This window comes from Nerophis lumbriciformis, linkage group LG13 (assembly GCF_033978685.3).
Source record: "Nerophis lumbriciformis linkage group LG13, RoL_Nlum_v2.1, whole genome shotgun sequence".
NCBI lineage: Eukaryota > Metazoa > Chordata > Actinopteri > Syngnathiformes > Syngnathidae > Nerophis > Nerophis lumbriciformis.
In genome coordinates this window covers 44,499,574-44,516,777 of record NC_084560.2, presented here as the reverse complement: position 1 = coordinate 44,516,777, position 17,204 = coordinate 44,499,574, and positions in this window count along the sequence as shown.

The window sequence follows — 17,204 nt, the reverse complement described above, 5'->3', positions numbered from 1 at the left end:
GCGCATTATGAAGCGTAAAATACGACAGCGGAGACCCCCCCGGACTGTTGAACGACTGAATTCCACTTTCAAAAGCTTCAACAATTAGTTTCCTCAGTTCCCAACCGTTTATTGAGTGTTGTTAAAAGAAAAGGCCATGTAACACAGTGGTGAACATGCCCTTTCCCAACTACTTTGGCACGTGTTGCAGCCATGAAATTCTAAACTAATTATTATTTGCAAAAAAAAATAAATAAAGTTTATTAGTTGAACATCAAATATGTTGTCTTTGTAGTGCATTCAATTGAATACGGATTTGCAAATCATTGTATTCCGTTTATATTTTTCAATCTGGTTTCAGGGCAAATCACTCTACGGAGACAGCCCTCGCAAAAATGACTAATGATCTACTGCTAACGATGGATTCTGATGCGTCATCTATGTTGCTGCTTCTTGATCTTAGCGCTGCGTTCGATACCGTCGATCATAATATTTTATTAGAGCGTATCAAAACACGTATTGGTATGTCAGACTTAGCTTTGTCGTGGTTTAACTCTTATCTTACTGACAGGATGCAATGCGTCTCCCATAATAATGTGACCTCGGACTATGTTAAGGTAACGTGCGGAGTTCCTCAGGGTTCGGTTCTTGGCCCTGCACTCTGTAGTATTTACATGCTGCCGCTAGGCGACATCATACGCAAATACGGTGTTAGCTTTCATTGTTATGCTGATGACAGCCAACTCTACATGCCCCTAAAGCTGACCAACACGCCGGATTGTAGTCAGCTGGAGGCGTGTCTTAATGAAATTAAACAATGGATGTCCGCTAACTTCTTGCAACTCAACGCCAAGAAAAACGGAAATGCTGATTATCGGTCCTGCTAAACACCGACATTTATTTAATAATACCACCTTAACATTTGACAACCAAACAATTACACAAGGCGACTCAGTAAAGAATCTGGGTATTATCTTCCACCCAACTCTCTCCTTTGAGTCACACATTAAGAGTGTTACTAAAACGGCCTTCTTTCATCTCCGTAATATCGCTAAAATCCGTTCTATTTTATCCACTAGCGACGCTGAGATCATTATTCATGCGTTCGTTACGTCTCGTCTCGACTACTGTAACGTATTATTTTCAGGTCTCCCTATGTCTAGCATTAAAAGATTACAATTGGTACAAAATGCGGCTGCTAGACTTTTGACAAGAACAAGAAAGTTTGATCATATTACGCCCATACTGTATATACACCTTTATATACATATATATATACCTATACTGGCTCACCTGCACTGGCTTCCTGTGCACTTAAGATGTGACTTTAAGGTTTTACTACTTACGTATAAAATACTACACGGTCTAGCTCCGTCCTATCTTGTCGATTGCATTGCACAATATGTCCCGGCAAGAAATCTGCGTTCAAAGAACTCCGGCTTATTAGTGATTCCCAGAGCCCAAACAAAGTCTGCGGGCTATAGAGCGTTTTCTATTGGGGCTCCAGTACTATGGAATGGTAACGATTAGAGATGCTACCTCAGTAGAAGCATTTAAGTCCCATCTTAAAACTCATTTGTATACTCTAGCCTTTAAATAGCCCCCCTGTTAGACCAGTTGATCTGCCGTTTCTTTTCTTTTCTCCTCTGCTCCCCTTTTCCTTGAGGGGGGGGGGGGGGGGGGGGGGGGCACAGGTCCGGTGGCCATGGATGAAGTGCTGGCTGTCCAGAGTCGGGACCCGGGGTGGACCGCTCGCCTGTGCATCGGCTGGGAACATCTCTGCGCTGCTGACCCGTCCGTCTCCGCTCGGGATGGTGTCCTGCTGGCCCCACTATGGACTGGACTCTTACTATTATGTTGGATCCACTATGGACTGGACTCTTACTATTATGTTGGATCCACTATGGACTGGACTCTTACTATTATGTTGGATCCACTATGGACTGTACTCTCACTATTATGTTAGATCCACTATGGACTGGACTCTTACTATTATGTTGGATCCACTATGGACTGGACTCTTACTATTATGTTGGATCCACTATGGACTGGACTCTTACTATTATGTTGGATCCACTATGGACTGGACTCTTACTATTATGTTGGATCCACTATGGACTGGACTCTTACTATTATGTTGGATCCACTATGGACTGGACTCTTACTATTATGTTGGATCCACTATGGACTGGACTCTTACTATTATGTTGGATCCACTATGGACTGGACTCTTACTATTATGTTGGATCCACTATGGACTGGACTCTTACTATTATGTTGGATCCACTATGGACTGGACTCTTACTATTATGTTGGATCCACTATGGACTGGACTCTTACTATTATGTTGGATCCACTATGGACTGGACTCTTACTATTATGTTGGATCCACTATGGACTGGACTCTTACTATTATGTTGGATCCACTATGGACTGGACTCTTACTATTATGTTGGATCCACTATGGACTGGACTCTTACTATTATGTTGGATCCACTATGGACTGGACTCTTACTATTATGTTGGATCCACTATGGACTGTACTCTCACAATATTATGTTAGATCCACTATGGACTGGACTCTTACTATTATGTTGGATCCACTATGGACTGGACTCTTACTATTATGTTGGATCCACTATGGACTGGACTCTTACTATTATGTTGGATCCACTATGGACTGGACTCTTACTATTATGTTGGATCCACTATGGACTGGACTCTTACTATTATGTTGGATCCACTATGGACTGGACTCTTACTATTATGTTGGATCCACTATGGACTGGACTCTTACTATTATGTTGGATCCACTATGGACTGTACTCTCACAATATTATGTTAGATCCACTATGGACTGGACTCTTACTATTATGTTGGATCCACTATGGACTGGACTCTTACTATTATGTTGGATCCACTATGGACTGGACTCTTACTATTATGTTGGATCCACTATGGACTGGACTCTTACTATTATGTTGGATCCACTATGGACTGTACTCTCACAATATTATGTTAGATCCACTATGGACTGGACTCTTACTATTATGTTGGATCCACTATGGACTGGACTCTTACTATTATGTTGGATCCACTATGGACTGGACTCTTACTATTATGTTGGATCCACTATGGACTGGACTCTTACTATTATGTTGGATCCACTATGGACTGGACTCTTACTATTATGTTGGATCCACTATGGACTGGACTCTTACTATTATGTTGGATCCACTATGGACTGGACTCTTACTATTATGTTGGATCCACTATGGACTGGACTCTTACTATTATGTTGGATCCACTATGGACTGTACTCTCACAATATTATGTTAGATCCACTATGGACTGGACTCTTACTATTATGTTGGATCCACTATGGACTGGACTCTTACTATTATGTTGGATCCACTATGGACTGGACTCTTACTATTATGTTGGATCCACTATGGACTGGACTCTTACTATTATGTTGGATCCACTATGGACTGGACTCTTACTATTATGTTGGATCCACTATGGACTGGACTCTTACTATTATGTTGGATCCACTATGGACTGTACTCTCACAATATTATGTTAGATCCACTATGGACTGGACTCTTACTATTATGTTGGATCCACTATGGACTGGACTCTTACTATTATGTTGGATCCACTATGGACTGGACTCTTACTATTATGTTGGATCCACTATGGACTGGACTCTTACTATTATGTTGGATCCACTATGGACTGGACTCTTACTATTATGTTGGATCCACTATGGACTGGACTCTTACTATTATGTTGGATCCACTATGGACTGGACTCTTACTATTATGTTGGATCCACTATGGACTGGACTCTTACTATTATGTTGAATCCACTATGGACTGGACTCTTACTATTATGTTGGATCCACTATGGACTGGACTCTTACTATTATGTTGGATCCACTATGGACTGGACTCTCACTATTATGTTGGATCCACTATGGACTGGACTCTTACTATTATGTTGGATCCACTATGGACTGGACTCTTACTATTATGTTGGATCCACTATGGACTGGACTCTTACTATTATGTTGGATCCACTATGGACTGGACTCTTACTATTATGTTGGATCCACTATGGACTGGACTCTTACTATTATGTTGGATCCACTATGGACTGGACTCTTACTATTATGTTGGATCCACTATGGACTGGACTCTTACTATTATGTTGGATCCACTATGGACTGTACTCTCACAATATTATGTTAGATCCACTATGGACTGGACTCTTACTATTATGTTGGATCCACTATGGACTGGACTCTTACTATTATGTTGGATCCACTATGGACTGGACTCTTACTATTATGTTGGATCCACTATGGACTGGACTCTTACTATTATGTTGGATCCACTATGGACTGGACTCTTACTATTATGTTGGATCCACTATGGACTGGACTCTTACTATTATGTTGGATCCACTATGGACTGGACTCTTACTATTATGTTGGATCCACTATGGACTGGACTCTTACTATTATGTTGGATCCACTATGGACTGGACTCTTACTATTATGTTGGATCCACTATGGACTGGACTCTTACTATTATGTTGGATCCACTATGGACTGGACTCTTACTATTATGTTGGATCCACTATGGACTGTACTCTCACAATATTATGTTAGATCCACTATGGACTGGACTCTTACTATTATGTTGGATCCACTATGGACTGGACTCTTACTATTATGTTGGATCCACTATGGACTGGACTCTTACTATTATGTTGGATCCACTATGGACTGGACTCTTACTATTATGTTGGATCCACTATGGACTGGACTCTTACTATTATGTTGGATCCACTATGGACTGGACTCTTACTATTATGTTGGATCCACTATGGACTGGACTCTTACTATTATGTTGGATCCACTATGGACTGTACTCTCACAATATTATGTTAGATCCACTATGGACTGGACTCTTACTATTATGTTGGATCCACTATGGACTGGACTCTTACTATTATGTTGGATCCACTATGGACTGGACTCTTACTATTATGTTGGATCCACTATGGACTGGACTCTTACTATTATGTTGGATCCACTATGGACTGTACTCTCACAATATTATGTTAGATCCACTATGGACTGGACTCTTACTATTATGTTGGATCCACTATGGACTGGACTCTTACTATTATGTTGGATCCACTATGGACTGGACTCTTACTATTATGTTGGATCCACTATGGACTGGACTCTTACTATTATGTTGGATCCACTATGGACTGGACTCTTACTATTATGTTGGATCCACTATGGACTGGACTCTTACTATTATGTTGGATCCACTATGGACTGGACTCTTACTATTATGTTGGATCCACTATGGACTGGACTCTTACTATTATGTTGGATCCACTATGGACTGTACTCTCACAATATTATGTTAGATCCACTATGGACTGGACTCTTACTATTATGTTGGATCCACTATGGACTGGACTCTTACTATTATGTTGGATCCACTATGGACTGGACTCTTACTATTATGTTGGATCCACTATGGACTGGACTCTTACTATTATGTTGGATCCACTATGGACTGGACTCTTACTATTATGTTGGATCCACTATGGACTGGACTCTTACTATTATGTTGGATCCACTATGGACTGTACTCTCACAATATTATGTTAGATCCACTATGGACTGGACTCTTACTATTATGTTGGATCCACTATGGACTGGACTCTTACTATTATGTTGGATCCACTATGGACTGGACTCTTACTATTATGTTGGATCCACTATGGACTGGACTCTTACTATTATGTTGGATCCACTATGGACTGGACTCTTACTATTATGTTGGATCCACTATGGACTGGACTCTTACTATTATGTTGGATCCACTATGGACTGGACTCTTACTATTATGTTGGATCCACTATGGACTGGACTCTTACTATTATGTTGAATCCACTATGGACTGGACTCTTACTATTATGTTGGATCCACTATGGACTGGACTCTTACTATTATGTTGGATCCACTATGGACTGGACTCTCACTATTATGTTGGATCCACTATGGACTGGACTCTTACTATTATGTTGGATCCACTATGGACTGGACTCTTACTATTATGTTGGATCCACTATGGACTGGACTCTTACTATTATGTTGGATCCACTATGGACTGGACTCTTACTATTATGTTGGATCCACTATGGACTGGACTCTTACTATTATGTTGGATCCACTATGGACTGGACTCTTACTATTATGTTGGATCCACTATGGACTGGACTCTTACTATTATGTTGGATCCACTATGGACTGTACTCTCACAATATTATGTTAGATCCACTATGGACTGGACTCTTACTATTATGTTGGATCCACTATGGACTGGACTCTTACTATTATGTTGGATCCACTATGGACTGGACTCTTACTATTATGTTGGATCCACTATGGACTGGACTCTTACTATTATGTTGGATCCACTATGGACTGGACTCTTACTATTATGTTGGATCCACTATGGACTGGACTCTTACTATTATGTTGGATCCACTATGGACTGGACTCTTACTATTATGTTGGATCCACTATGGACTGGACTCTTACTATTATGTTGGATCCACTATGGACTGGACTCTTACTATTATGTTGGATCCACTATGGACTGTACTCTCACTATTATGTTAGATCCACTATGGACTGGACTCTTACTATTATGTTGGATCCACTATGGACTGGACTCTTACTATTATGTTGGATCCACTATGGACTGGACTCTTACTATTATGTTGGATCCACTATGGACTGGACTCTTACTATTATGTTGGATCCACTATGGACTGGACTCTTACTATTATGTTGGATCCACTATGGACTGGACTCTCACTATTATGTTGGATCCACTATGGACTGGACTCTTACTATTATGTTGGATCCACTATGGACTGGACTCTTACTATTATGTTGGATCCACTATGGACTGGACTCTTACTATTATGTTGGATCCACTATGGACTGGACTCTTACTATTATGTTGGATCCACTATGGACTGGACTCTTACTATTATGTTGGATCCACTATGGACTGGACTCTTACTATTATGTTGGATCCACTATGGACTGGACTCTTACTATTATGTTGGATCCACTATGGACTGGACTCTTACTATTATGTTGGATCCACTATGGACTGGACTCTTACTATTATGTTGGATCCACTATGGACTGGACTCTTACTATTATGTTGGATCCACTATGGACTGGACTCTTACTATTATGTTGGATCCACTATGGACTGGACTCTTACTATTATGTTGGATCCACTATGGACTGGACTCTTACTATTATGTTGGATCCACTATGGACTGTACTCTTACTATTATGTTGGATCCACTATGGACTGTACTCTCACTATTATGTTAGATCCACTATGGACTGGACTCTTACTATTATGTTGGATCCACTATGGACTGGACTCTTACTATTATGTTGGATCCACTATGGACTGGACTCTTACTATTATGTTGGATCCACTATGGACTGGACTCTTACTATTATGTTGGATCCACTATGGACTGTACTCTCACAATATTATGTTAGATCCACTATGGACTGGACTCTTACTATTATGTTGGATCCACTATGGACTGGACTCTTACTATTATGTTGGATCCACTATGGACTGGACTCTTACTATTATGTTGGATCCACTATGGACTGGACTCTTACTATTATGTTGGATCCACTATGGACTGGACTCTTACTATTATGTTGGATCCACTATGGACTGTACTCTCACAATATTATGTTAGATCCACTATGGACTGGACTCTTACTATTATGTTGGATCCACTATGGACTGGACTCTTACTATTATGTTGGATCCACTATGGACTGGACTCTTACTATTATGTTGGATCCACTATGGACTGGACTCTTACTATTATGTTGGATCCACTATGGACTGTACTCTCACAATATTATGTTAGATCCACTATGGACTGGACTCTTACTATTATGTTGGATCCACTATGGACTGGACTCTTACCATTATGTTGGATCCACTATGGACTGGACTCTTACTATTATGTTGGATCCACTATGGACTGGACTCTCACAATATTGTGTCAGACCCACTCGACATCCATTGCTTTCGGTCTCCCCTAGAGGGGGGGGGGGGGTTACCCACATATGCGGTCCTCTCCAAGGTTTCTCATAGTCATTCACATCGACGTCCCACTGGGGTGAGTTTTTCCTTGCCCTTATGTGGGCTTTGTACCGAGGATGTCGTTGTGGCTTGTGCAGCCCTTTGAGACACTTGTGATTTAGGGCTATATAAATAAAGATTGATTGATTGATTGATTGATTAGCGGTTTGTTTTGCTAAAAAAAGGCCAAAAATGTGTAAAATATGCTTTAAAGCGTGAAGCCTCAAACTTGAAAGCGTGATTCCTGCATTTAAAACAGTCAGATTTTTTTCCAAGTCATACTGAATTGTTGAGAAGACAAGAATGTGTTGTCGGTGTTGAGTGGAAACAATGCAAGGGTCAAAGAGCAACAGGTCAAACGTGACGGAGATCAGCTGGTATGTTTCTGACAGCCACCTGCCTCGTCGGCTACATGCGGCTTCCCTCGGGGAAGCGGCAGAGATGATCGATGACCGCTTCTTTTGCTTGCCTCGCTCCGCCTGATACTACGGCACTTAAATAAATATCAATAGTCGGCTGACATTCTTGTGGAGCACACCGCTCTTTCCACACTAAAACCAGGAACCTTGCCAAAAAAAGTGAAATAGCGCGACAATAAAAATCATACCATTACGTTAATAAAGTCAGAATTAGCACATATAGCACATTATATATCCCGAGAGGGGGATTAGGGTCGTATATTGTCTTAACATTGCGAGGAACACGTCATGCATTTAGAGAAAATGGTTGGCAAGTATGCTGTTAGGACAACCGTGTGGTCTCTCCCATACAATCCAGCCTTAAATGTTTTCTCGGGTCTTGAACAGGGTTGGTGAATGGAAAAGTTGGTATAGTGAAGCAAATTTCTCCATAAGGAACAATGTAAATATCAATAATGGGTTCCTGCCTCGACAAACGTTAATATTATCCCTTTGGTGCCCTCACAAATGATCAGAAATCCCCACCGAATCCTTAACTTTAACAACCATATTGCTACAATAATAAGCATTTTAAAACGTACAATCTGGCCCTGCGATGAGGTGGCGACTTGTCCAGGGTGAAAAGGCCTTCCGCCCGATTGTAGCTGAGATAAGCTCCAGCCCCCCCGCTACCCCCAAAAAGGGAATAAGCGGTAGAAAATGGATGGATGGATGGGTTTTAATTTTACAAGGATTCAATTCTAGGAGACAAAAAATTCAGATTTTTACAAAAAAATGTGGTTGTTTTATGAGGAAAAAAAGTTGTAAACATTGCAAGAATAAAGTCTTCATTTTAAAAGGAAAACATTTTTAATATTGCAAAATAAACTTCTTGATTTTCCCAGATTAAAGTTTAGTTTTTTTGTGAGGAATCATTGACCAAAAAGTCATAATTTTAGCTGATTACAGTTTTTTTTGTATTGAAAAAAAAGTAGTTTTATGAGAATTAGGTCATCATTTGACATACTTGCCAACCCTCCCGGATTTTCCGGGAGACTCCCGAAATTCAGCGCCTCTCCCGAAAACCTCCCGGAACAAATTTTCTCCCGAAAATCTCCCGAAATTCAGGCGGACTCAGGTCCTCATGGGTTTATTGTTAGGCAGTTTCATTAACGTCCTCCCAGCGCGGCAACAACACACAACAACAGCAGTCACGTTTTTGTATACCGTAAAGCAGTTTGTCTGCCGTAAACAGCAATGTTGTGACACTCTTAAACAGGACAATACTGCCATCTAGTGCATTTGATGAAAGCACTTTTGTGCGTGCCACACAGCAATGCATCATCAGAGAGGGTGTTCAGCATGGTTAGCAAAATAGTGACAGAGAATAGAACAAGGATGGACAATTCAACCCTTAACTCAACAATGAGTAGATGAGTGTTATGTGTGTGTATATGTGTAAATAAATGAACACTGAAATTCAAGTATTTATTTTATATATATATATATATATATATATATATAGCTAGAATTCACTGAACGTCAAGTATTTCTTATATATATATATATATATATATATATATACATATACATATATATATATATATATATATATATATATATATATATATATATTTGAAATACTTGACTTGGTGAATTCTAGCTGTAAATATACGCCTCCCCTTTTAGCCACACCCCCAACCACGCCCCCAGCCACGCCCCCGTCCCACCCCGACCCCGCCCACCCCCTCCCGAAATCAGAGGTCTCAAGGTTGGCAAGTATGTCATTTGATGAGTGAAAAAAGTTGTTTATGAGAAAATAGTCCAGATTTTACAGGGATAAATTGTAATTTGATGACAAAAAAAATTGCAATTTAGGATTAAATCTTGAGAGAAAATTAATGAAAAAATGTCACAATGTTCAAAGATTAAAAAAAAAAAAAGAAGAAATTTGGAGAAAAACATTTCAATTTCAATTTTATTTTATTAAGCAATACAAAATATGTAGAAGTTGTATGGTAAAATTGTATATTTTTAAAAGAAAAAAGTAATTATGACGTACAAAGTCACAATTTTACCATAACATTATTACAGATATTGAGAGGGAAAAAAAGAAAGTTATTGAAATCTTGAGGGAAATTTCAGTATTTTCTTTTTTTAAGGCAGAGGAAAAAGTTATGAGAAACTACGACAAAAAATGCACAAGAAAAAAAGTTAAGTCAAGATAAAAGCGTTTTTAGTTTTTAGTTTAGGAGTGAAAATAATCTTAATTTTACTGTAAATACACTAATTTTATTTTAAAAAAATTACAAATTTCACAAGCATAAGGTCGGCATGTCACGAAAAAAAATCAGCATTTTACAAAAAAAGAGAACAATTACATTACTAAACTACTAGATATGATTTAATAAAACAAATGATGAGAATTAGGTCATCATTTGATGAGTGAAAAAAGTTGTTTATGAGAAAATAGTCCAGATTTTACAGGGATAAATTGTAATTTGATGACAAAAAAAATTGCAATTTAGGATTAAATCTTGAGAGAAAATTAATGAAAAAATGTCCCAATGTTCAAAGATTAAAAAAAAAAAAAAAGAAATTTTATTAAGCAATACAAAATATGTAGAAGTTGTATGGAAAAATTGTATATTTTTAAAAGAAGAAAGTAATTATGGCGTACAAAGTCACAATTTTACCATAACATTATAACAATGACTATATACCCTTTTGAGAGGAAAAAAAGAAAGTTATTGACATCTTGAGGGAAAAAGTTATGAGAAACTATGACAAAAAATGCACAAGAAAAAAAGTTAAGTCAAGATAAAGGCGTTTTTAGTTAAAATCTGGAGTGAAAATAATGTTAATTTTACTGTAAATACACTAATTTTATTTTTTTTAAATTACAAATTTCACAAGCATAAGGTCGGCATGTCACGAAAAAAATCAGCATCTTACAAAAAAAGAGAAAAATTGCATTACTAAACTACTAGATATGATTTAATAAAACAAATCATAAATTACATTTGTGAAAAACATGATTGGACTAAAAATATGACAGCATTTTATCATTAAAAGTCTAAATTTACAAGTTTAAAATCCTATATTTAAAAGAAGAAATAAATCAATTTATTTTGAAAGCCAATGAAACATTTAGTTCATTCCCCAGCATCATGTATGAAGAGTTTATTGTAATCGTAAACAAAACAAATGAGGATTCCAAGGTGCACTGTTCTCGCTCATTAATGAAAACATTGCAAGAATAAAGTCTTCATTTTAAAAGGAAAAAAATGTAATATTGCAAAATAAACTTATTGATTTTACCAGATTAAAGTTCAGTTTTTTGTGAGAAATCATTGACCAAAAAGTCGTAATTGACGCTGATAAAAAAAAATATTTGTATGAGAAAAAAATAGTTTTATGAGAATTAGGTCATCATTTGATGAGTGAAAAAAGTTGTTTATGAGAAAATAGTCCAGATTTTACAGGGATACATTGTAATTTGATGACAAAAAAGTTGCAATTTAGGATTAAATCTTGAGAAAAAATATTTAAAAAAATGTCACAATGTTTAAATTTGGAGAAAAACATTTCAATTTTATTTTATTAAGCAATACAAAATATGTAGAAGTTGTATGGTAAAATGGTATATTTTTAAAAGAAGAAAGTAATTATGACGTACAAAGACACAATTTTACCATAACATTATTACAATGGCTATAATACCCTTTTGAGAGGAAAAAAAAGAAAGTTACTGAAATCTTGAGGGAAATTTCAGTAATTCTTTTTTAATAACAGAGGAAAAAGTTATGAGAAACTATGAGAAAAATTTTACAAGAAAAAAAAACTTGATAAAAAAGTCAAGTCAAGATAAAGGCATTTTTAGTTGAAATCTGGAGTGAAAAAAAATCATAATTTTACTGTAAATACACTATAATTTTATGAAAAAATTACAAATTTCACAATGTGTGAAGAAAATGTATGAACAAATGTCACATTATTTAAAGATTAAAAAGAAGAAGAAATTTGGAGATAAACATTTAAATTTAAATTTTATTTTATTAAGCAAGTTGTATGGTAAAATTGTATATTTTTAAAAGAAGAAAGTAATTATGACGTACAAAGTCACAATTTTACCATAACATTATTACATTGACTATAATACCCTTTTGAGAGGAAAAAAAAAGAAAGTTATTGAAATCTTGAGGGAAATTTCAGTATTTTCTTTTTTTAAAGCAGAGGAAAAAGTTATGAGAAACTATGAGAAAAATTTTACAAGAAAAAAAAAACTTTGATAAAAAAGTCAAAAAAAAAGTGAAAAAAATCATAATTTTACTGAAATTACACTATAATTTTATTTAAAAAATTACAAATTTCACAAGCATAAGGTCACAACAAAAAATCAGCATCTTACAAAAAAAGATTACTAAACTATTAGATATAATTTAATAAAACAAAGCATAAATTACATTTGTGAAAAACATGATTGGACTAAAAATACGACAGAATTTTATCATTAAAAGTCTAAATTTATAAAGTATAAAATCCTATATTTAAAAGAGAAAATAAATCAATTTATTTTGAAAGCCAATGAAACATTTAGTTCATTCCCCAGCATCATGTATGAAGAGTTTATTGTAATCGTAAACAAAACAAATGAGGATTCCAAGGTGCACTGTTCTCTCTCATTAATGAAAACATTGCAAGAATAAAGTCTTCATTTTAAAAGGAAAATAATGTAATATTGCAAAATAAACTTATTGATTTTACCAGATTAAAGTTCAGTTTTTTGTGAGGAATCATTGACCAAAAAGTCGTAATTGAAGCTGATTAAATTTTTTTTGTATGAGAATGAGGTCATCATTTGATGAGTGAAAAAAGTTGTTTATGAGAAAATAGTCCAGATTTTACAGGGATAAATTGTAATTTGATGACAAAAAAGTTGCAATTTAGGATTAAATCTTGAGAAAAAATATATGAAAAAATGTCACAATGTTTAAAGATTTAAAAAAAAAAGAAGAAATTTGGAGAAAAACATTTCAATTTCAATTTTATTTTATTAAGCAATACAAAATATGTAGAAGTTGTATGGAAAAATTGTATATTTTTAAAAGAAAAAAGTAATTATGACGTACAAAGTCACAATTTTACCATAACATTATTACAGATATTGAGAGGAAAAAAAAGAAAATTATTGAAATCTTGAGGGAAATTTCAGTATTTTCTTTTTTTAAAGCAGAGGAAAAAGTTATGAGAAACTATGACAAAAAATGCACAAGAAAAAAAGTTAAGTCAAGATAAAAGCGTTTTTAGTTAAAATCTGGAGTGAAAATAATCTTAATTTTACTGTAAATACACTAATTTTATAAAAATTGTAATTTGATGACAAAAAAGTTGCAATTTAGAATTAAATCTTGAGAAAAAAATTAAAGGAAAAAATGTCACAATGTTTAAAGATTTTTTAAAAAAAAGAAGAAATTTGGAGAAAAACATTTCAATTTTATTTTATCAAGCAATACAAAATATGTAGAAGTTGTATGGTAAAATTGTATATTTAAAAAAAAAAAAAGGAATTATGACGTACAAAGTCAAAATTTTACCATAACATTATTACAATGACTATAATACCCTTTTGAGAGGAAAAAAAAGAAAGTTACTGAAATCTTGAGGGAAATTTCAGTAATTCTTTTTTAATAACAGAGGAAAAAGTTATGAGAAACTATGAGAAAAATTTTACAAGAAAAAAAAACTTGATAAAAAAGTCAAGTCAAGATAAAGGCATTTTTAGTTGAAATCTGGAGTGAAAAAAATCATAATTTTACTGTAATTACACTATAATTTTATGAAAAAATTACAAATTTCACAATGTGTGAAGAAAATGTATGAACAAATGTCACATTATTTAAAGATTAAAAAGAAGAAGAAATTTGGAGATAAACATTTAAATTTAAATTTTATTTTATTAAGCAAGTTGTATGGTAAAATTGTATATTTTTAAAAGAAAAAAGTAATTATGACGTACAAAGTCACAATTTTACCATAACATTATTACAATGACTATAATACCCTTTTGAGAGGAAAAAAAATAAAGTTATTGAAGTCTTGAGGGAAATTTCAGTATTTTTTTTTTTAAAGCAGAGGAAAAAGTTATGAGAAACTATGACAAAAAATGCACAAGAAAAAAAGTTAAGTCAAGATAAAGGCGTTTTTAGTTAAAATCTGGAGTGAAAATAATGTTAATTTTACTGTAAATACACAAATTTTATAAAAATTGTAATTTGATGACAACAAAGTTGCATTTTAGGATTAAATCTTAAGAGAAAATGGATGAAAAAATGTCACATTGTTTAAAGATTAAAAAAAAGAAGAAATTTGGAGAAAAACATTCCAATTTCAATTTTATTTTATCAATTAATCCAAAATATGTAGAAGTTGTATTTTGAAATTGTATATTTTTAAAAGAAGAAAGTAATTATGACGTACAAAGTCACAATTTTACCATAACATTATTACAATGACTATAATACCCTTTTGAGAGGGAAAAAAAAGAAAGTTATTGAAATCTTGAGGGAAATTTCAGTATTTTCTTTTTTTAAAGCAGAGGAAAAAGTTATGAGAAACTATGAGAAAAATTTTACAAGAAAAAAAAACTTGATAAAAAAGTCAAGTCAAGATAAAGGCATTTTTAGTTGCAATCTGGAGTGAAAAAAATCATAATTTTACTGTAATTACACTATAATTTTATTTAAAAAATTACAAATTTCACAACAAAAAATCAGCATCTTACAAAAAAAGATTACTAAACTATTAGATATAATTTAATAAAACAAATCATAAATTACATTTGTGAAAAACATGATTGGACTAAAAATATGACAGAATTTTATCATTTAAAGTCTAAATTTACAAGTATAAAATCCTATATTTAAAAGAGAAAATAAATCAATTTATTTTGAAAGCCAATGAAACATTTAGTTCATTCCCCAGCATCATGTATGAAGAGTTTATTGTAATCGTAAACAAAACAAATGAGGATTCCAAGGTGCACTGTTCTCTCTCATTAATGAAAACATTGCAAAAATAAAGTCTTCATTTTAAAAGGAAAAGAATGTAATATTGCAAAATAAACTTATTGATTTTACCAGATTAAAGTTCATTGATTTGTGAGGAATCATTGACCAAAAGTCGTAATTGAAGCTGATTAAAAAAAAAAATTGTATGAGAAAAAAGTAGTTTTATGAGAATGAGGTCATCATTTGATGAGAGAAAAAAGTTGTTTATGAGAAAATAGTCCAGATTTTACAGGGATAAATTGTAATTTGATGACAAAAAAGTTGCAATTTAGGATTAAATCTTGAGAGAAAATTAATGAAAAAATGTCACAATGTTCAAAGATTAAAAAAAAAAAAAAAAAAAAAATTTGGAGAAAAACATTTCAATTTCAATTTTATTTTATTAAGCAATACAAAATATGTAGAAGTTGTATGGAAAATTTGTATATTTTTAAAAGAAAAAAGTAATTATGACGTACAAAGTCACAATTTTACCATAACATTATTACAGATATTGAGAGGAAAAAAAAGAAAATTATTGAAATCTTGAGGGAAATTTCAGTATTTTCTTTTTTTTAAAGCAGAGGAAAAAGTTATGAGAAACTGACAAAAAATGCACAAGAAAAAAAGTTAAGTCAAGATAAAGGCGTTTTTAGTTAAAATCTGGAGTGAAAAGAATCTTAATTTTACTGTAAATACACTAATTTTATAAAAAGAAATTACAAATTTCACAAGCATAAGGTCGGCATGTCACGAAAAAAAATCAGCATCTTACAAAAAAAGGGAAAAATTACATTACTAAACTACTAGATATAATTTAATAAAATTTTAAAAGGAAAAAAAATTTAATATTGCAAAATAAACTTATTGATTTTACCAGATTAAAGTTCAGTTTTTTGTGAGGAATCATTGACCAAAAAGTCGTAATTGAAGCTGATAAAAAAAAAAAAAAAAAAATTGTATGAGAAAAAAGTAGTTTTATGAGAATTAGGTCATCATTTGATGAGTGAAAAAAGTTGTTTATGAGAAAATAGTCCAGATTTTACAGGGATAAATTGTAATTTGATGACAAAAAAGTTGCAATTTAGGATTAAATCTTGAGAAAAAATATATGAAAAAATGTCACAATGTTTAAAGATTTAAAAAAAAAGAAGACATTTGGAGAAAAACATTTCAATTTCAATTTTATTTTATTATGCAAGTTGTATGGTAAAATTGTATATTTTTAAAAGAAGAAAGTAATTATGACGTACAAAGTCACAATTTTACCATAACATTATTACAATGACTATAATACCCTTTTGAGAGGAAAAAAAAAGAAAGTTATTGAAATCTTGAGGGAAATTTCAGTATTTTCTTTTTTTAAAGCAGAGGAAAAAGTTATGAGAAACTATGACAAAAAATGCACAAGAAAAAAAGTTAAGTCAAGATAAAGGCGTTTTTAGTTAAAATCTGGAGTGAAAAGAATCTTAATTTTACTGTAAATACACTAATTTTATTAAAAAAAATACAAATTTCACAAGCATAAGGTCGGCATGTCACAC